The sequence below is a fragment of the Ambystoma mexicanum genome, chromosome 8 (genome assembly GCF_040938575.1).
Source record: "Ambystoma mexicanum isolate Mex_15411 chromosome 8, UKY_AmexF1_1, whole genome shotgun sequence".
Taxonomy (NCBI): Eukaryota; Metazoa; Chordata; class Amphibia; order Caudata; family Ambystomatidae; genus Ambystoma; species Ambystoma mexicanum.
In genome coordinates this window covers 964,333,923-964,355,872 of record NC_090929.1, presented here as the reverse complement: position 1 = coordinate 964,355,872, position 21,950 = coordinate 964,333,923, and the positions used below count along the sequence as shown (strand labels likewise).

The window sequence follows — 21,950 nt, the reverse complement described above, 5'->3', positions numbered from 1 at the left end:
CCACCATCTCACTTTACTCCTGTGGTGTCCCTCAGGGCTCTATCCTCTCGCTGTGGCACTTTATTATCTATCTAGCCCAGCTAGCTCATCTGATCTCCACCTGTTCTCCTATTTTTCAGTGTTATGCTGATGACATGCAGCTTTCTTTCAAGCTACCCTCTACCTCATCTTCTCCCTCTCTCACTCTTGACTGCCTGTCTGCTATTCAGAAATGGTGCACTACTAATGATCTGAATGTTGCATGGTCTACTAGGATTGCTATTTTCCCCCTTCCTATTCCCCCGTCTCCTCCTCCTGCCTTGCTGCACCTCGAAACACTTGTGTATAGGCGCATTACAAATGAACAATAAATATATTAAATAAATAAATAAAAGTTACTGTGTAAAGTACAATGCCACTATTTCTGAAGGCTTGAATCTGGGGATAGTCAGCCAACAAACACGCATATTACTTTCGCAACACTTGTTTTCAATCAAGGTGCAGACAGTAATATGCTGGGGGAAATTTATTGCACCTCATTTTGCCCAATACTCAATTTGATCCACTAATTCTAATTACTTTTTGATTGGTTTGAATTGTAATTGCTTTCTTCTTAAGGTTTTAAAATGGATAAACTTCCCAATAGATAATCTAGCTAATGATTGTAAACACGGGTAAGGGAAACTGAAAAGCCAGGTTTAAAATGCTTTTAGGCTTCTAGCAGTGTTTAATTTGTAAATAAATAAGTGCAGTGGGTCAAATATTTTCCAACACGCACATGACACGTCGGGATGGGCAGCTCCCTGCCCACTGCTCCCATGACTGCCCCCATGCTGTCAACATATTTGGGGTTAAAGCTGCAACTCCCACAAGCTTAATGTGGTTGACAGATGTACTCACAATGGTAGAAGTGTGCCAATATACATACACATAAAATAACATACTTGTTGTGTCTTGACATGAGGCATGTTTAAGTGTCTCTTTAAACACAATCATAATTTCCCTTTTTCTCTGATTCTATAGGTGTTTATTATGTGACTGGCAGTTAAAATAATAAAGTTGCCAAAACACCACATCATAATCAAACTGTGTCTGAGACAGTAACTGGTGGGCAGGGGAGTTGCTAGGTCTGGAAAAGATCCGAGGCTAGGCTAATTACGGGATTGACGGGACCCAGTGCTAGCTAGCCTTTTGGTTGTAGCACCCAAGCTTCTATCCGGGGTACATCCAAAAGACCAGGGGCTATAGCCCCCTCAGATCCCCCCTAGCATAGCCTCTGCTGGTGGGGCTCAGAAATAAGTGCCAGAGCTGAGCACTGGCAAACACCCCCACACATTAAGCACTGTCTATTTCCCTCTCTGCCCCATTTTTGAGAAGTCACAAGGCAGAGGAGGCGTATGGGGCAGAGATAAGGTTGCAGCCATGATGACCGCCTTCATCTTGTCAGTCCATGTTATGTTATTACAGTATGACATTTTCATGCAGACATAAAACAAATGGGTTCCCATTGAATTCTCCTCACTTTTACACCTGCTGCAGATCAGGCAGTTTCAGAATGAATCTTCCAGTAAAAGTCTCTGCAAACCATCATTTGTTGTTGGTGTTTACTTTTTCATAAGACGGAGAGGAACATGAAAGGGCAAAGGCGAGTGTGCTTTGCTTTACTATTTCCTTTTCCCCTCTGCCTTGTGAATGGTTAAAATTGCATGCAGTGGACCGGCCCACTTTGGTGGCCTGCTGCATGCAATTAAAATTCGACAGAAAATGTTGCTAAGCTTGTACGTTATGGTTGACTGCATGCCCATGTAAATTACGACAGACCATGTTATTCACAAAGAACCATGTGCAGCGTAAGCATAGCTGATGTATGCTACAAATTACATACGTAGTAGTACATATCCATGAAATAATGCACTTAGAAATGAAAACTGGAGCACGTGTGCATACTGACGCAATGCATAAAACACAAAACACATAAGTTTAAAAAAGGGAATGCAATATTTTTAGATATTGAATTCAGTTTAACTTTTGGATTGAACATAATTTTCCAATGACTGTTGTAACTCCCTATGCATGTGCGCCACGTAGATCGCATTTCGTGTGCTTTTGCATATGTATTGCTTTATTGCCCCAGTTATGTGTATATAACTCAGGTTGAAGTTATATCAGCAAACTTGGCAAATATGTATGAATATTCAAAGGAGTTACGGCTGGTGGGTGTTCAATATTCCTTTGGCCATACAGGACTCGAAACTGATATGCCCAGTGGAACAACCACTGCTGCAACTCGGGTAATACATTACAAATGTATGGTGTATGAATTCGTAGGTTCTGCTTATGCAATGGAGATTCAACTGTTTTTTGAATGTATTAAATGCATGTGCAAATACTAAGGCTGTCTGAATGACCACTCAGTCTCATCAACAAAAAAGTGGTCAAGGCCTCCATGTCACACACCATCCACCCAGGGGGTTTGAACCTTAAAATATATGTATGTAATTTGTTGTTTGCCTTGGATTAATGTTTAATATATATGTGTCTTGTGACCTATGAATTGATGTTCATATTTTGATTTATGTTGCGTTATAGATTAGTTGCTGGTTGTTTTGCTTATGTACACATGTTTTGTATATTTTATAACTGTTGATGCATTAATAAAATAGATATTTTTGAAGAATGTAGTTGTTAAACAGAATTGGTTGGATGATGTGTGACAGGGAGGCCTTAATCACGTTTGTGTTGATGAGCAAATCATAGCCTGGAAGATCAAGGCCTACCAGGCACCCTTAGTTTTTAGATGACCACTCAGTCTTACACATGTCTCAAACAAAATCAAGCTTTCTAGATTTGGTGTTACCAGGGGACACCATGGGAATCAGCTGTGCTCAATTACAGCACCCAATCCAATTCAGTCAGTTATGCAGGTGAGACTTCATCAGGCTCTTATGTTATGCTGATTCATACTGTATACCGCTACCACCTAGGACAGTCTCCAGGGGCTTGCTTGGCTCTGCAAGAGAAGGGGGTTGGAGGTTAGTGGGGATAGGGTGAGAGGATAGGCTCAGAACCAGGAGGAACTGGCGTCTTTGAGTGTTGTTTTGCTTGTGGTTGTTTGTGCCAGAGGCCTTGTTACTTTTAACCATATGGGTAGGATTCAGTGCCTTGGTTGTGTGGTAGTGTACTGTGTTTTTTGTTAGTGTGTTGCGTCGGTTATGGTGGGTTTGGCAGTGTGCACTATGTAAATATTTGTATTGGTAGGTTAGCTCAGGGCAACGTGCTAGCCTTGGAAGCCAGACAACACAGAGAACCAAAGGTTCGATCCCCGGGTCCGTGCTTAGAACCCTCTGAGTATTTAAGCACATTATAAATAACCTATCATATCATAGTGTCCTTAAAGGTTCATGAGCCACATGTGGCTGTAACTGTAAAATATACTAGATGTTATATATTCATCTTAACTCTATTGAACATCTGCACTTTGAAATCCTTATATATAAAACTGTATAACAATACGCAAAACTCTGAACAGCAAGCAGTGGGACCTACATTAGAACCCACGTGCATGCAACTTGAATGATTTTGGGATTGAACTCCCCTTGGAGTGCACTATGGATTTGCACGTAGCAATACATGCCCTCTTTCCTAGTCTTTTCTCCATTCCCGAGTGGCCCCGTGACATTCGCCCTGGTGCACCTGAAGCCTTACTATAACAAAACAGCAACAGCTGGAATCTCCCTTATTTTTGAAGTAGATGAAACTTTAAATCAAAACGATAGTAGTGCCTCCCCCTCCACCCCCTTACAATTGTGCATATTAGGATCCCATCTGTTTTCATTTTTGTTAACCATTACTTTCCCCATAAAAGTGACCAAACACAGGTTATTTATTTTCTTTTGTGTCACCCCAGTACATTTTCCCTAAACCCATTAGGTGTGTGTTCTTTAATGGAGGGATGCCTGCCACATTAAGCAGAGGACGTGGAGGGGGCAGGACTGGCAAGTCAGTGTTTGCAACAACATTGGGGAAGAGGTGAAGGAGGCAGGCCTGAAAATGGAGGATTTGTCACTGAAACAGGAGAAGGGGGTTGCATCCCCCACTTGCAGAGGAGGAGGGGGCAGGGTCTATTGTGTGGGCTGTGAAGGGAGTCATTCTGCCATAGGTGGTTGAAGATACACGTGGAGGATGTATTGTGGGCTAGGTGGCCATATGTGAAAATGTGAGAGGACAGTATAGCTGCAGGTGAAGTCACGTTTTTGGTGCCCAGAGCCTTAATCAACAATGCAGTTGAAGCAGAATGTTAGAAGGGAAAGGGTGCAGCAGATGTGGGGCTGGCCTGGCGATTGGCGAAGAGAGAGTGCAATCTGTGGTGCTGTGAGAGATGGTGGAGCAACAGATCGATTTGATAGAGGTTTTCCCCCATCAGATGAAACTGGTGGAAGAAGAGAGTGAAATGTCTGCACCCATGCTTGCCCATGAAGTGAGGCAAGGCAGACACAGACATCCCATGTCAGGATTATGTTGCACAGGGGACATCTAGACTCCTGCTCAGGCAGCGTGCATCTCCTGTAGGGCCTGGCACCTCCGTAGGTTGCTGGAAGGGAAGACTTTTAGGGATAAGAAATACACTTTGACATGCAAAATATACAAGGAACCATTGAAGATGGGGTGTATCAAAGAAGGGTTGATCCTTAGAAACTAGGGCAATGGACAAACACAATAGAGTCATGGGGGGTCATTATGACCCAGGCGGTAAGGGGTTAACGGCGCCGGTAAAGGTGCCGGAGCCTTCAACCCCTTACTGCCTCTTTACGTGTCTGCTTGCGGGAACCCGCTAAGGACGTCTGGTCAGACTAGACGTTCTTAGCGGGTCCCACGAGCAGACCAGGGTGCTAACAACAGGCCGTTATTAACAGGCCCACTGTTAGCACCCTCCCCATTCCCATCGAGCCCTATCGGGGCTCTAATGGGAATGGGGATGTGCTGGGGTCGGCTTCCCTGAATGGGGAAATACCGGGCCCTCCAAGGTCGGAATGGCCCGGTAATTCGCCATTCAGGGAACCCGGTCCCGGTACCCAGTAAGGGGGTAGCCATGCCGCTAATAGCGGCATGGTTACCCCCTACCTCGTAATGACCCCCATGGTCTCAATAGTCCTATTGCACACATGCCATTAATGACCACTCCCCCATAGTACCCCCCAGGAGTGGGAGTGGCAATGAGGGATTGTCCTCATGGGAGGACTGTGACAGAATGTCATCGGCACAGGAGTGAAAGCTCTAGTTTGTTTAAATATCTTTATTAATACGAATGAATACGAATGTGGCAGATAATTCTTTTTCTGAAAGGGATTTCACTAATCAGACCCCACTTTCAAATTTCTCCATGACAAAATTATAGTGCACAAAGATGCCTTGCTGTAACCAGCCTACTGACACAACAGTGTCAACTCTGCAGTGGCACAGTGCAAGTTCAATGGTCATCTGTGCCTCCATGGCAGCTTTTGGGACACAACATCACTGCAGGCAGGGGGTATTTTAACTTCTGCATCTATGATCTAAATTATAAACATTATCTGCCATAATTACTCTAGTGCCAGGTAAAACTCAAATAATAAGACATGCCTGGTTTTGGCATGGTGATTGATAACAACACATAGGTCCTCATTACTAGTTTGGTGGTAGTAACTCGTGAAATTACCGGCACCCAGCAATTGGGGACGTACGGGGCCATTCCGACCCGGCGGACCTGCTCCCTTTGCCGGGTGGCAGTATTCATTACTCCCCATTCCCATTTGAGTCCCATAGGGCCATACATGAATGCTGCAGGTGAATCCGATGACTTTTGCTCGCTGGTGCCGTTCTGCCGGCCAGGTCAGACCTGGCAGGCAGAAAGGCACCCGCGAGCACAACTCGTACTTTGCCTGTCCGATGGTAACGGCACCGGAAGCTTACCAGCACTGTTACTACCGTACCGGCAAACTTATAATGAGGCCCATATGTTGAAGCCACAGCAATCCAATATCACACATGTGTCAGCTCTGTGAGGACTGATGTGTATTGGTGTCTAAGCTGAATGTCTACACAGCTGCCTTCTGGAACACTATCCAGTATCCAGATAGGTTTATGTCATCTCCCCATTGGTGCAATACATAATAATAGTACTGAGTGACTGACATCTGCAAACTGGGTGTTTGATATACAAAAATAATTAGGACAAGGGGGCGTACCTTCAGTTGTGTTCTTTTTCTCAGAGTGACTACTTATTCGTGTTGCTTGAGGAAGACGTGGATGAAAAATGCATTTAGATCCGTAAATCATCGAAACTAGTATACAATCTTTTTTAACATGTGGCAGCCATACAGAAATGCTGCTGTGCTCAAATCTAAAGTTGCAATGAATGTCGTTGAGCCATAATTGTTCAAGTAGGACACATGTATGTTTTTGTTTTTTTTCAATGCATGCTTGTTCTACATGAATCAAACCAGGATTAATGTATGTAATCTTATTTATGCTAGTTGGCACTGTTGGAAGCCCTTTGACATTGACACTGTTAAGGACACTTTGGCATTGTTAACACTCCAATGCTGGGCACTGTTAAACGTACTTTGCTGATGATATGAATTATTTTATTACAATGGAATATTCTATACTTTGATTTTATGTTACTATCATTGTGTTCATGTTGTGAAATGGTAACTGTAAGGTTATTAAGCGTGTTACAACACAGAGTACAGCACTACTGCACAGGATCAATGTGTAGCATGTTTTTTTTTTGGCAAAAAACTATTTATTTATTTAGACATTTTTATAGCGCGACAAGCCCGCAGGCATCTAGGCGCTTGTTGCTTCAGCAGGTTGGTTACAGTAATAGCTTGTATCAGTATTGTTTCCAGACAATGATAGAATAAAAATCATTTGACAAAGTGCGATTGAATAAAAATCGTCATGTTTGTTTCCTGAGGGGGGGGGCATACCCTAAATCTCCTACCATTTATACGACAAAACGCTAGTAGACAAAGTGTCATAGTTTCATATAAGGTAAAAACTGTGATAGATACAATGTCAGTGTACAGTACATTTTAATCGAAGTTACAGCCTTGAAACACTGACACAGCACCATTAGGTTGAGGCGCGTTTTAGCGCATGGATAATTATTGCCCTGGGACTGGTTAGGAATTATTTAGAATACTGTAGCCTTCTCCTGCATGCATGCAGCACATAATGCCCCTATGCAGTGGGTGGCCAGTTGGTTCTCACCCACCATGCACAGCTGGAGTGCGTCGCCAACTCTTCTAATACAATGCTGCTTTAAAAGGGGTTTCAAAAACTTTCTTCTTATGTCCGAATATCTATGGCAAAATAAAATAAAATGTGCCACGCTTTCCACGATATTCGGGCAATGCGGGCAGTCAGAAGAGCAGCCCGGGTTCCATTTATTTCCTAGACTTGCAAGCGGGAGGGAGCCTATTTGTAGTTTCATATAAACTGCTCTCATGAGTTTGCGCTGCATCATATTCAAATACTGCTCAAAACCATGAGATCTCTTCAAAAGCAAACAGCTGCTAAGACTGCTCAAATGGGTCCGTTTTACCAAAATGTCCCTTTCCCATCTTTTGGCGTATGCGACTCTCATATTCTTTTTTTAATTGATAGGAGTGGATTCAGGGTTCTGCCAAAAATGTTCCACCCCGTAGTGGTTAATTCGTTCTTGATAGCCACAAACCAAGCAATATTCAAACCACCTCTGGGATAATAAATCCCTCATCAACTCTCTAAATTTGCCAAATTTGAGATTTGCCCAGATACGGGTCCAAAGGAACACAGGTTTAGCACAGCAGATATATCCAATACTGTGTATGCTATTATCCATAAAGATTGGGATGCTAGGTGCATTCACAGGTAGCCCCGTGGTGAATTTTTAAAATGTTTGCTCTGCAACTTGCAGTTTGCCCGTGGTGCTCATACCCCAGAGCTCTGCTCCGTATAATGCAGCCTGCCTAGCTTGGCCCTTGTAAACCATCATGATGACACTCACTGGCCCCGCCCGAGGTTCCTGCGCAAATCGGAAAATCATACCACAGTGTCTAGTTAAATTAGGAGCAGCACGCTCTGTTTGATCACCCCAAGTGCAGCTACCCTACACCCTAGCTCCTAAATGATCATACCAAGAAACATGGTCAGTGGGCAGATCTTTCAGAGTAATTGCGAGTCTACGGATTTTCTTCAGTCTATGTCTACTAAAAACCAATGATTTTGTTTTTTGTATGTTTATGACCAGACCATTAACCTCACAGAACTCTTCAAATATATTTAATTGATACCGGAGGCCCAATGGAGTTAGTGAGAGCAAAACTACATTATCAGCGTATAAGAGAATTAGAATTTTCTCATCCGCCAAGGTGGGGACATCTGTTAACCCAGACAACAATTGATCAATTACCCCATTTGTAAATAAACAGAATAAACTGGGGGCCAAAACACAACCGTGGCTTACACCAACTTCAACGTTTACCCTGCGTGTTGTTCTCCCATCAAGGGAATGCCTGATTGTGGCACCATTACCAGTGTGAAATAGCTGGACTGCTCTCAAGATGGATAATGGCAACCCCAGCTCTGTTAATACCAACCAAAGTTTGGCTCGGGGAACACTGTCGAAGGCTGTCCTGAGGTCGACAAAGGTGGCATATACGCTCATGCTCCTTAATGTAACGCATTTCTCAGTGATTAAATGTAACCTGAGACATTGGTCCATAGTGCTCAGATTTTGCCGAAAACCCAGCTTGCAAATGACTTGGAGGCCCCACCTCTAGAATCCACGCCTCTAAATGCACCAAGACCACTTTGGCGAACATCTTGCCATCCGCATCAAGAAGGAAAATGGGTCTGTAGTTGGCATGAGACGCTATATCCCCCTGCTTGAATATGGGTACAAGGAAAGCCTGGGTCCAAGAGGGTGGCACCACACCTTCTGCTTGTACCACATTAAATACTTTCAAAAGATATGGGCCCCAAATATCTATTTCGTTATTAAACATGTTGATTGGAACCATATCGGGCCTTGGGTATTTTGCCACTTTTTGCGACTTTAATGCATCCCTCACTTCATTCAGGGTAAACGATAAATGAATTTCATCTCCGTGGGTTGTGCTCCCCAAATGTTCCTTCCCACTCTTGCTAAAGGCAGGTCTTGATTCCTTGTACAAACTTTCAAAATGGCCGGTTCACATTGTTTCTGGGACACTATCCTAGACCCAATTTTGCTCTCTAGATTTCCCCGCCCCAATACACTCCCAGAAACCTTTTGAATCATTAGAGTTAGAAGATATGAGGGGGGCATCCCATAGGCTCTCTGAACATTCTGTTTTCTTATCTTTTAACAATTTATAATATCTTCTTCTAGCCATGGCTAAGGCCGCTGAGATGCCCCCCCCGAACCGCCTTAGCATGATAAATTAACACAAATATGGCATGACAGCGTTCCCCATCATCCCAGGGGGTTTTACGTATTGCTGTTATTTTGGCGGCAGACCCAGGCTTACTAAACCAGCCTCCTAACGCTGTGAGTAAAGCTTTGTGCTGGACTGGCATTTCTTTACCGTCCTCCTGTTTACACATAAAGATTGTCGCAAGGAAGGGTAGAATGTTTGTGTAAATGTCGGATATCTCGGTCCCTGAATCGAATGCTTTCCACTGTACAATGCGTCTTGCTTCACCCCTTGTCTCGATTGGTATTGTATTCTTCCTATTACTATCCAGGGCCGTACCAAAAAGTGAGCCCGTCACAGTTACCACAATCGGATCATGGTCGCTTTCCGGTCTAGTTACCACCCTGAAATCACACACCAAATTCCAAACGTCTGCATTCAAAAGGATATAATCGACGAGGCTATGCTTGTCATAGGTACCAAGGGATTTCCTGGCAGGGCGATCACCAATAAATCTGTCATTACCTGCCCTAATACCCAGCGACATGAGAACACTAGCTACCACTTTGCTGTGCTTGTATTTCCGCTTTGGCTGGTCAACCACTGGGTGAACTAGAGGAAATGTGGCAGAGAAGAGATGTAATGAGACTTCAGCACTTGTACCGACTAGTTAGATGTCGATTGGCTGCAGATGAAAATAAAGTGTGGGTTGCCTGCCTAGCTCACCACAGTAACAAAATATAGTATCAAAAAGAAGGTTGCTTTTACACCGTGCACTAATCACAAAAGTCACTGCATAAACTGCATATGTTTAATTGTTTTCAAAACAGCCTGACACGCTTTTTAGTTCTTGTCAGACGCCTCTGGCGCAGTTTCTTATTGTTTAGTGCCTTTAGGCACTAAACAATAACAATATTTTGTAGACACAAAATACCCAACATATTTAAAAAAAAAACATGCTACACATTGATCCTGTGCAGTAGTGCTGTACTCTGTGTTGTAACACGCTAAATAACCTTACATACCCTCCTTTAAATATGTTGGGTATTTTGTGTAGATTTGGGGCCTGGCGGTATTTTCTTACCGCCGAAAAATAATTTAGCAACAATCATTCCTTGTATTCAGATTGGGTTATGTATAATAATAATACAGTGGATATGCATTATTTCAGTACACAGACATGTGTGGTTGGTATGCGTGGTTGGTATGCGTGGTTGGTGGTATTTTGGTGAGCATAATTCCTTTGTTTTATTTGTGGCCCCAATATCCAGAACCCCTTATTTTTGTTTAGATTTTTCGTGTAATCACTATAGAGACCTCAGGCTTGCATTTCAGGAACACCACATTTTCATTTTCAGTGTGCCATCTACGGCAGCGAGCTATCATGTGGTATTTTTCACTAACTTATATACGGTAGCGAACTATGTCCCGGGTCTCTATTTTTGCTGACTCATGTACCTTCAGCAAAATGCTATAACACACACAGTTAGTTATAACTGCTCATACTGAATGACATTGTGCACACAGCTGCAGCCAAATCTTATTTTAATCTACCTTAAAAATGACAATTGCACTGTCTAAACATCTCCCCACATCATCAGCACTGTATTGGTAAATGCACAAATGAAAGAGAAAATAAAACATACCACCTGTCTGCTTTCAGATATTTTTGTGTATTATAAAAGTTGCATTTAAACACGATCTCACTCTTTTACAGAAATAAATGAAATAGCACAGTAACAGCATTATTTGCGATACACTGAGAAGAGAGTGGCGGTAAACAAGAATTCAATTTGCAACATTAAACATGTGGGTACAGCACTGGAATCTCCTTTCCTACACTGACTGAATATTTTCGCACACTCAGCCCCCACACTTCAGCAAGATAATTACCAGGCTTATTCAGTATGTAACTTATTTGGCTGGTCGCCTTCTGGAGGGGTTCACCTAGCAAGGACAAGCATCTGCTGTCACTCAAACTGGGACTTGTTGACTGGAAATCCCAGTCTCTGCAACCAAGTTGAATCTGCTTTAGGAATCAGGCATCCCCAGCTATCAACCCAGTCCTTCTTCGAGCTGTGTCAATATGTCTCTCCCCAGCTCCTTCCTCAAGATTATACAAGAAAACTCTGGTTACCTCCTACCAAAGGATCCTAACCAATAAAATTCTATCATGCCCTAACCACCCTCTGCACACAATGGCTTGGCTTATACATTTGCAACTGTAACCAAACTGATTTCCTGCTTATTCTAGGTCTTTGCTTCCTGCAGTTACTGTGGACAGAACAGCAGAGCAAAAAGAAAAAAAAACTGAATGTGCATTTAAATATTGACTTTCAGAGCCTGTCATTTTCCATTCATGTTGCACTGAAGAACACATTATTATTAGTGGGTTATGATCAGGTTAGTTGTTAATGAGGTTAGTTTATTAATTTTCAAATGTGTCTCTTGCAACATAGGCATTTCAGGTGAAAAATAGTGCGCATTTTGAATGTACAAATGTGTGCTTTTAACTGTGAAAAAAAATGATTTGCTTTTTATATGTAAAAATCGTTTTTGACTGAATAACCTGCCCTCACTTATATGTCCATGTTACACTGGCAACACATAGCTTGAAACAATTGGCTCATAGCAATGCACCAAACCCATGCTGTGGTACTGCATTAAAAAAAAAACAAACATGCTACACATTGATCCTGTGCAGTAGTGCTGTACTCTGTGTTGTAACACGCTAAATAACCTTACATACCCTCCTTTTTTTTAGAACTTGGCTACGATCCAAGCCAATTTTTAAAAAAACAAGTCTGCCCCTCATCCTTCTTTTAAAATGCATGTGTATTGGGATATCTTTCTCTTCCTGACGTAGCTACCAAAATCAGCAACATTTTCATTTTTACTGATAGCACAATCAACCAACCACCCATGATTAGCACCAGGACAGCCAAACCCACTATTGAGCGTTCCCCCAGGTTCCCCAATTAAATCTTTCCACTTCTATTATCCCCAGATTACTAACTGTAATATTGTTTTTTCTCAGATTCATTTTTATAACATGTTTTTCTTTGTGATTCAATAAAAACTCCACATCCGGATCTATTGGAAAAGTGTCCCTTTGAAAGAAATCAATATTTTCCACTTGGCTTTCCCAAATATCGTTTGTTACATGAAACAATGTTAACCCTCCTATTGAAACAATGGTATCGTTTGGAACCTGTAAATAAAAAACATTATATTTCACCTGTTTAACCACGTATGTTCAATGGTTCAAATGTCCTACTGTCATGTTCTTTAAGCAGGTGCTGACCAACCATTTACCTCTGACCATCTTAGCCTGTGCCAGTTCTTCACTCCCCATATTGCTAATAATCACCTCACATCCTTCTGATATACTTGGGTCAGATTCCAAACCACAAATAGCATCTGTGGCATCAGGAACAATCGGTTTACCTGGACACATATAATTTTGTTCTTTAAATTTGACACATGTTTCCAAATTTGGTATTAAATAAACTTCAGGCTCCCATGACTGAAATGCCACCACTTCTGGAGTCTTAATCTTAATAAATTTGTCCTCTTGCCAAAATCCTACGTTGTGTACCCACTTCGTTTGATAAATAAGTTCAGGAGCTACATATGGTATGCATAGTAGAAATCCAATTTCCAACCTTTCCAGGTCCACATATAATGGCATCGCATTACCCATTTCAAATGCAATTTTTACCTGTACTACATCAATTTCCCTCCTGGTCAGTCTTTCTATCATTTGATGAACAATATCCTGCGAAACAAAATACAAGGCGATATGTCCTTGAATCAATTGTGAAACTGCAGTTTGAACTTCTCTCATATAATTCGTTAATAGTCTATCAACAGGACTCATTATGTTCAATATTTCATTCAAAGTTCTGTCATGCTTAATAATTAGCTTCGTTGCCCGTTGCATCACATCCGCTTGTTCATTTAGAATGATTGCAGTTTCATGTATGCATCTTACTTGTTCATCCAGTCCCCCTCTAATCCCATCCAATGTTTTTTGTATTATTTCTAGGTCAATACTCAGTTGTTGCGCTTTAGTACTCAGTGTTCCTACCGAAATAGCATTGGCTGTTGATATTGTGGTACCTATTATGGCTCCAACTACAGACATTACCAATGATATTGCGAGCATCACTGCGCCTCTCTTTCCTCTCCTCTTCTTAATGTCTGCTGAATTCACAAATGTTTTCTCCAATTGCATCAATATATCTCTTATCGACTGCTTAGCGTCCTCTTTTCTTATTTTCAGCCACTCTTTAGTCTGTTCAATTTTAATGCCGGTATTGTTCAAATGTTTTTCAATCAAAATCTCAGGATTCAATGGTATGTAGATATTTTGGAAAATCATCCTTCTATCACCCATGATGAATCTTGGTGCCTCTTCCACCGCGATACCAGATGCTGGTCCAGGTTCAATGACAACCTGTGCTTCTGAATTCTTGAAGATGCCTCCAAATATCATTATCATTAAACATATTGTTGGTGTCATCTTCAATGCTGATCGCTTTGCAGCCTTGGTCTTCGCCCCCCCCTCGAGGCTTTCCCGGAATCCGTCCACGTGGGCTCCAGGACTCCATCGTCTCCCGTGACCTCCGGTATAAATAGTTAATGTTCTAAACCAAAATAGAAAATAAACAGATTAAGTATATAGCACAATACTAACTTCATCCTTTAGCCAAAAATAAAACATTTTTTTTTTCTGAAATTAAACACAGGTTAAAAAGAAAATAAGCATACATGAAACAACATTTTAAATTCAATGCATTTTTATTCTGCATGCCAATCCCATAAGCTTCCATTATATATATATATATATATATATATATATATATATATATATATATATATATATATATATATATATTTTTTATTTATTTATTTATTTACATTTTATATATATTTACATATAATACAGTGTTTATGTGCCATTACAATAATCAACTTTTTAACTTCTCTGTCACTACCTCCTGACTGTACCCATTTATTTTATCTTTTTGTGTTCAAGGGACTTTCTGTTGTATTGTGTGCATCAGTGGGCAGTAGCCCCAGGGCTTTCTGTTTCTACATGCTCAAGCTGCCTGATCTCGTGTCTGGGATGGCATGGCTTGATCTGATTTACATGGACAAACTGCTCTATCGCTGTTTCACCTTCATTCTTCAAAGTTTTATAAACTACAGGAGAGATCTTATCTATAATTCGAAATGACCCCTGCCAGGCTGCTAGAAATTTAGAATTTTTCTGTTTACTTTTTCCAAAATTAAACTTGTACACCTGATCCCCTACACTATTCTCTCACTGATGTTCTTTTATCATAGTATGTCTTAGCACTGTCAGCAGCCCTTTCCAGATTTCTCTGCACAAAAGCAAATGCATGTTGCAAATGCTTCCTCAGTTCATCAATGTACTCATGAACTGTGGATGCACTCACAAGTGTCTGCTCATGTGTTCTGTATAACAGGTGTTGTGGTAACACCATTTTCCTACCTGTCAAGACCTCATGGGGGCTAACACCTGTTGCTTTGGCAGGAACCTGCTTCTGTCATGAATTTCTTTAAAATATCAACAACAGACCTATTGCTCCGTTCAACTCCACCTGAAGAGGCTGCCCGATATGCGATATGTAGTTTCCTTTTCACACCCAGTATTTGCCATACCTTACTCATTAGAGTACTTGTGAAATGACTTCCTCTGTCTGACTCAATTCTTTGTGGCAACCCAAACCTTGAGAACACATGGTTCACCAGCAATGTGGCTGCTGTTTGCGCACTACAATCTGGTGCAGTAATACATTCAATCCACTTCGACATCAAACATATCACACTTAAGATGTAAGGGTGTCCTCTGCTCGACCTTTTTAAAGGGCCTACATAGTCTATTTGCAAATCTGACCATGGGAGAGTTAGGCCTCTTTTCATCAATGGGGCTCTATGCATTGGTGATGCAGGTTTAAATTGGGTGCATACTAGACACCCTCTAGTGTATAATTCCACATCTTGGGACATATGTGGCCAGTAAGCATAATCTTTTAGTATTTCCAATGTTTTTTGTGAACCTCTGTGGCCTGCAGTTATTGCATCATGTGCATGTTGTAGCATTAGCCCTCTGAATGAAAGGGGTACCACCCACTGTCAGGCCGATTCATGGAATAATTAGCACGGCGCAAGTGGGCAAAAACGTGCGAATCGCAGTGGAATTGCGAAAATCGCAGTGCAAGTGCGAAAATCACACGAAAAGCAGCGCACATCGATTCATGGAAGGGCGTGCGCGAAAAAACCATCTGATGTGCACTAAAAATGTGCGCGGCGCACGTTGGCGCACAGGCCATCTAACGGCGTGCGCCAGGTCACAGCGAAAAGCGCACAGGCCACAGCGAAAATCGCACATAGCGCGGCTCACGCAACAAAAGTAGGCGGAACACGGGGCGTAACACTCGGAATGGGAAACAACTTGCTAAAATGTGGGCGTCACGGGGGAAGTACAGGGTGCAAGTGCGTGGAACGCCCACACGCTCGCCTACAACACGTATTCATGGAATCGAATAGGCCAAAACATTGCACGGTCAAACCAGCGCACAGGCACAAACACGACCGCCACAAGAAAGCAGGCGGTAGCGTCCCTGCGCCTGTAAAAAATGTGCGCCAAAAGGTGCGCCAACAAATAGCACCTATATACAGCTATGATGAATGTCCTATACTGTGGCCCTCCAGGACAAATGACGTGCAAAGGGGTACCCACAAACACGGACACCCGCTGACTGAAAAATAACGTGTGCGTCTATTTCGGGGTGCGCAGGAAGTTTCACACGTGAATTGGCTGGGTACGTGGATTCCAGGGGTGCGCGGGAAGTTCCACACGCGATTTGGCTGGGTACGTGGATTTCAGGGGTGCGCGGGAAGTTCCACACGCGATTTGGCTGGGTACGTGTATTTCGGGGTGCGCAGGAAGTTTCACATGCGAATTGGCTGGGTACGTGGATTCCAGGGGTGCGTGGGAAGTTCCACACGCGATTTGGCTGGGTACGTGGATTTCAGGGGTGCGCGGGAAGTTCCACACGCGATTTGGTCAGGTACGTGGATTTCAGGGGTGCGCGGGAAGTTCAACACGCGATTTGGCTGGGTACGTGGATTTCAGGGGTGCGCGCGAAGTTTCACACGCGATTTGGCTGGTTACGTGGATTCCAGGGGTGCGCGGGAAGTTTCACACGCGATTTGGCTGGGTACGTGTATTTCGGTGTTGCGGGGGAATGCTACACGTGATATGGCCATGTGGGTCCCCCCAGGAGTTCCCTCTACACCCTCTACGGCCCCTGCAGGCAGCCCACACCACAGGGTACTACCCTGCACCCCTGCTCATGTCCCACAGGCAACCCATCCACCATGGCCATGCCCACCAGCCAAACCGCATGTCACCTTGCACCACTGATCACCAACACATGTCTCCCACCACCCCCAACCCCCAGCCACCAGGGGCAGCCTCCACCAGGCCCCCACTCATGTCTCCCTCCACCCCCTAACCCCCAGCAGTCAGGGGCAGCCTCCACCAGGCCACCACCCATGTCTCCCACCACCCCCACCCCCCAGCCACCAGGGGCAGCCTCCACCAGGCCCCCACTCATGTCTCCCACCACCCCCACCCCCCAGCCACCAGGGGCAGCCTCCACCAGGCCCCCACTCATGTCTCCCACCCCCCAGCCACCAGGGGCAGCCTCCACCAGGCCCCCACTCATGTCCCCTATTACCCCCACCCCCCCCGCAGTGCAGGGGCAGGATCCACCAGGCCCCCACCCATGTCTCCCACCACCCCCTACCCCCCAGCAGTCAGGGGCAGCCTCCACCAGGCCCCCACACACGTCTCCCACCACCCCCTACCCCCCAGCAGTCAGGGGCACCCTCCACCAGGCCCCCACCCATGTCTCCCACCACCCCCTACCCCCCAGCAGTCAGGGGCAGCCTCCACCAGGCCCCCACTCGTGTCTCCCACCACCCCCCAGCAGTCAGGGGCAGCCTCCACCAGGCCCCCACTCATGTCTCCCACCACCCCCACCCCCCAGCCACCAGGGGCAGCCTCTACCAGGCCCCCACCCATGTCCCCTATTACCCCCACCCCCCGCAGTGCAGGGGCACCCTCCACCAGGCCCCCACTCATGTCTCCCACCACCCCCACCCCCCAGCAGTCAATGGCAGCCTCCACCAGGCCCCCACTCATGTCTCCCACCACCCCCCACCCCCCAGCCACCAGGGGCAGCCTCCACCAGGCCCCCACCCATGTCCCCTATTAACCCCACCCCTCCGCAGTGCAGGGGCACCCTCCACCAGGCCCCCACTCATGTCTCCCACCACCCCCACCCCCCAGCAGTCAGGGGCAGCCTCCACCAGTCCCCCACTCATTTCTCCCACCACCCCCCACCCCCCAGCCACCAGGGGCACCCTCCACCAGGCCCCCACACATGTCTCCCACCACCCCCACTCCCAGCCACCAGGGGCAGCCTCCACCAGGCCCCCACTCATGTCCCCTATTACCCCCACCCCCCAGCCACCAGGGGCAGCCTCCACCAGGCCCCCACTCATGTCTCCCACCACCCCCACCCCCCAGCCACCAGGGGCAGCCTCCACCAGGCCCCCACTCATGTCTCCCTCCACCCCCTAACCCCCAGCAGTCAGGGGCAGCCTCCACCAGGCCACCACCCATGTCTCCCACCACCCCCTACCCCCCAGCTGTCAGGGGCAGCCTCCACCAGGCCCCCACTCATGTCTCCCACCACCCCCACCCCCCAGCCACCAGGGGCAGCCTCCACCAGGCCCCCACTCATGTCTCCCACCACCCCCACCCCCCAGCCACCAGGGGCAGCCTCCACCAGGCCCCCACTCATGTCTCCCACCCCCCAGCCACCAGGGGCAGCCTCCACCAGGCCCCCACTCATGTCCCCTATTACCCCCACCCCCCCGCAGTGCAGGGGCAGGATCCACCAGGCCCCCACCCATGTCTCCCACCACCCCCTACCCCCCAGCAGTCAGGGGCAGCCTCCACCAGGCCCCCACACACGTCTCCCACCACCCCCTACCCCCCAGCAGTCAGGGGCACCCTCCACCAGGCCCCCACCCATGTCTCCCACCACCCCCTACCCCCCAGCAGTCAGGGGCAGCCTCCACCAGGCCCCCACTCGTGTCTCCCACCACCCCCCAGCAGTCAGGGGCAGCCTCCACCAGGCCCCCACTCATGTCTCCCACCACCCCCACCCCCCAGCCACCAGGGGCAGCCTCTACCAGGCCCCCACCCATGTCCCCTATTACCCCCACCCCCCGCAGTGCAGGGGCACCCTCCACCAGGCCCCCACTCATGTCTCCCACCACCCCCACCCCCCAGCAGTCAATGGCAGCCTCCACCAGGCCCCCACTCATGTCTCCCACCACCCCCCACCCCCCAGCCACCAGGGGCAGCCTCCACCAGGCCCCCACCCATGTCCCCTATTACCCCCACCCCTCCGCAGTGCAGGGGCACCCTCCACCAGGCCCCCACTCATGTCTCCCACCACCCCCACCCCCCAGCAGTCAGGGGCAGCCTCCACCAGTCCCCCACTCATTTCTCCCACCACCCCCCACCCCCCAGCCACCAGGGGCACCCTCCACCAGGCCCCCACACATGTCTCCCACCACCCCCACTCCCAGCCACCAGGGGCAGCCTCCACCAGGCCCCCACTCATGTCCCCTATTACCCCCACCCCCCAGCCACCAGGGGCACCCTCCACCAGGCCCCCACCCATGTCTCCCACCACCCCCTATCCCCCAGCAGTCAAGGGCAGCCTCCTCCAGGCCCCCACTCATGTCTCCCACCACCCCCACCCCACAGCCACCAGGGGCAGCCTCCACCAGGCCCCCACTCATGTCTCCCACCACCCCCCACCCCCCAGCCACCAGGGGCAGCCTCCACCAGGCCCCCACTCATGTCTCCCACCACCCCCACCCGCCAGCCACCAGGGGCAGCCTCCACCAGGCCCCCACTCATGTCTCCCACCACCCCCACCCCCCAGCCACCAGGGGCGGCCTCCACAAGGCCCCCACTCATGTCTCCCATCACCCACCAACCCCCAGCCACCAGGGGCAGCCTCCACCAGGCCCCCACTCATGTCTCCCACCACCCCCACCCCCCAGCCACCAGGGGCAGCCTCCACCAGGCCCCCACCCATGTCTCCCACTACCCCCTACCTCCCAGCAGTCAGGGGCAGCCTCAACCAGGCCCCCACCCATGTCTCCCACCACCCCCTACCCCCCAGCAGTCAGGGGCAGCCTCCACCAGGCCCCCACTCATGTCTCCCACCACCCCCACCCCCCAGCCGTGCAATTTGCCTGGGTACGTGTACTTCGTAGTGCGCGTGAAGTTCCACACGCGATTGTACGTGTACTTCGGAGTGCGCGTGAACTTCCACACGCGATTTGCCTGGATACGTGTATTACTGGGGGTGCGCGTGAACTTTCACACGCGATTTTCCTGGGTACGTGTACTTCGGGGTGCGCGTGAACTTCCACACGCGATTGGGCCTGTGAGAGTGGGTCACATGTATTACATGGGTGGGCGGGAATATTTACCTGCGACTGTGCCTGTGAGAGCGTGCTACGTGTATTCCTGGTGTGGGCGGGAAGATTCACACGTTCGCCTACGACGTGCCGAAAAAGGGTCCAATCCTGACACACGTACGCCAGCATGAAGCAGGCGTACGTCGACCCGCGCAGCATAAAAGTGCGCGAAAACCACAAACAAGCTCATACGCCAGGATGAATATACCATTCCTAGCAGCAGTGGCCGTGGGTTACCAAAGGAGGAGGAGGAGGATAGTGAGGGCCCGAATTTTCACTCCCAGAACAAGCCTTTTTGGGATGCCTGATGACCAGGTGTATGGGAGGTACAGGTTTCCCCCACACATAATACTGGACCTGGTCAGTGAGTGGGAGGATGACCTCACATCACCCACCCTGTGCTCCCAAGCACTCATCCCCCTGGAGAAGGTCCTCAATGTACTGCACTTCTTGGCCACAGGATCATTTCAGCTGACAAGTGCCATAGTGGGTGGGGTGTCACAGGCCACGCAGTCACGCTGCCTACACCAGGTCTTGAACATCATCACTGCACGCCCATCAGTCCGTAGGCACATATACCTGCCCAGGACACCTGCAGAAAGGCAGGCTGCCACCCTCGATTTCTACGGTGTGGCACAATTTCCAAAAGTGCTAGGTGCCATTGACTGCACCCATGTGGCACTACGTCCCCCCAGGGCATCTGAGCACATCTATAGGAACCGCAAGCACTGGTATTCCATCAACGTGCAGGTAGTATGTAATGCTAAGGGAATCATCACCTCAATATATGCAAACTATCCAGGGTCCACCCACGACAGCTTCATTTACCGCATGTCTACCCTAAGCCGGGACCTCGAAGCTGGGCGGCATGGTGATACATGGCTGCTTGGTGAGTATGAATGCCACTGCACATGCATGCATGTCAGATGCAGAGTAATGTCACTACCCCACTAATGATACCCATCACCTCCTCACCAGGGGACAGTGCCTACCCTCTGAGCACCCACATGATGACGCCAATTCGGAACCCCATCACGCCTCCAGAGGTAAGATATAACACAGCCCATATTGCAACCCGGGGCATAGTGGAGCGCACATTCGGAGTGCTCAAGTCACGCTTTCGCTCCCTTGACCGGTCTGGCGGGCAGCTGTTATATGCGCCCCCAGTAGTGTGCAGGATCATAGTGGCAGCATGTGTCCTGCACAATGTTGCAACACGCCGGGGCCTGGCCGTGGACATGGTGGTGCCCCCACATCCCCAACCACATGCACGCCCGCTGCACATGGGAGGGGAGAGGGCACGGGGTGAGGCAGCCCGTATGCAGCTGGTGGCTAATTACTTCACATAGAAATCACACCCCAGTGGAGTGCACACAGGCCTGGCACATACCATCTGATAAGCAATGATGACTCGACCAGACAATTAAGACGAACAAAGGGACTGTCAACTGTCAGAACCATAGCAGCCTGAGATTGTTCATGTGGAAGTGTCACAATGTGTGCATCCCTACCTACACAAACACCACCAATGCAGTGTCATGAAAATACACTTACATGCTGCAGAAATGAATACCCACTTGCAAAATACTACATGAAAACAGTGCCATGTCACCCACCCCCTCCACGGCACAGCCACACAACACACCATGGCATGTCATGCAATGTGAGAGGAAAGAAATGAATCCCCACAACATGCCCCAAGTGTCAGCAGCTACAGTGTCCCTAATGGAAACCTGTCCACACATGAAATGCTCACAGTAATGCAGGACCTACAGCCCACATTACCAAATAACTACCAATAATACCAATCACCTACACAACCTCCAACCCACCTTAAACATGACATTACAGACTTAAAAATTATCTAGCCTCACCACCTGATGATGACAGCCCTCCGAACACTTGCAAGTATACAGTGTTAGCGCCACGCAAGAGTGTAGG

At 47.5% G+C, this 21,950-nt stretch overlaps 1 protein-coding gene and 1 pseudogene across 1 annotated transcript in view; one reads left to right on the top strand and one right to left on the bottom strand.

The window, feature by feature from the left end:
- The window catches only part of LOC138472609 (uncharacterized), a 336,202-nt gene that overhangs the window by 235,885 nt on the left and 78,367 nt on the right, over positions 1-21,950 (top strand). The gene's annotated exons all lie outside the window — the stretch shown is intronic.
- Positions 4,897-5,037, bottom strand: LOC138475023 (small nucleolar RNA SNORA49; annotated as a pseudogene).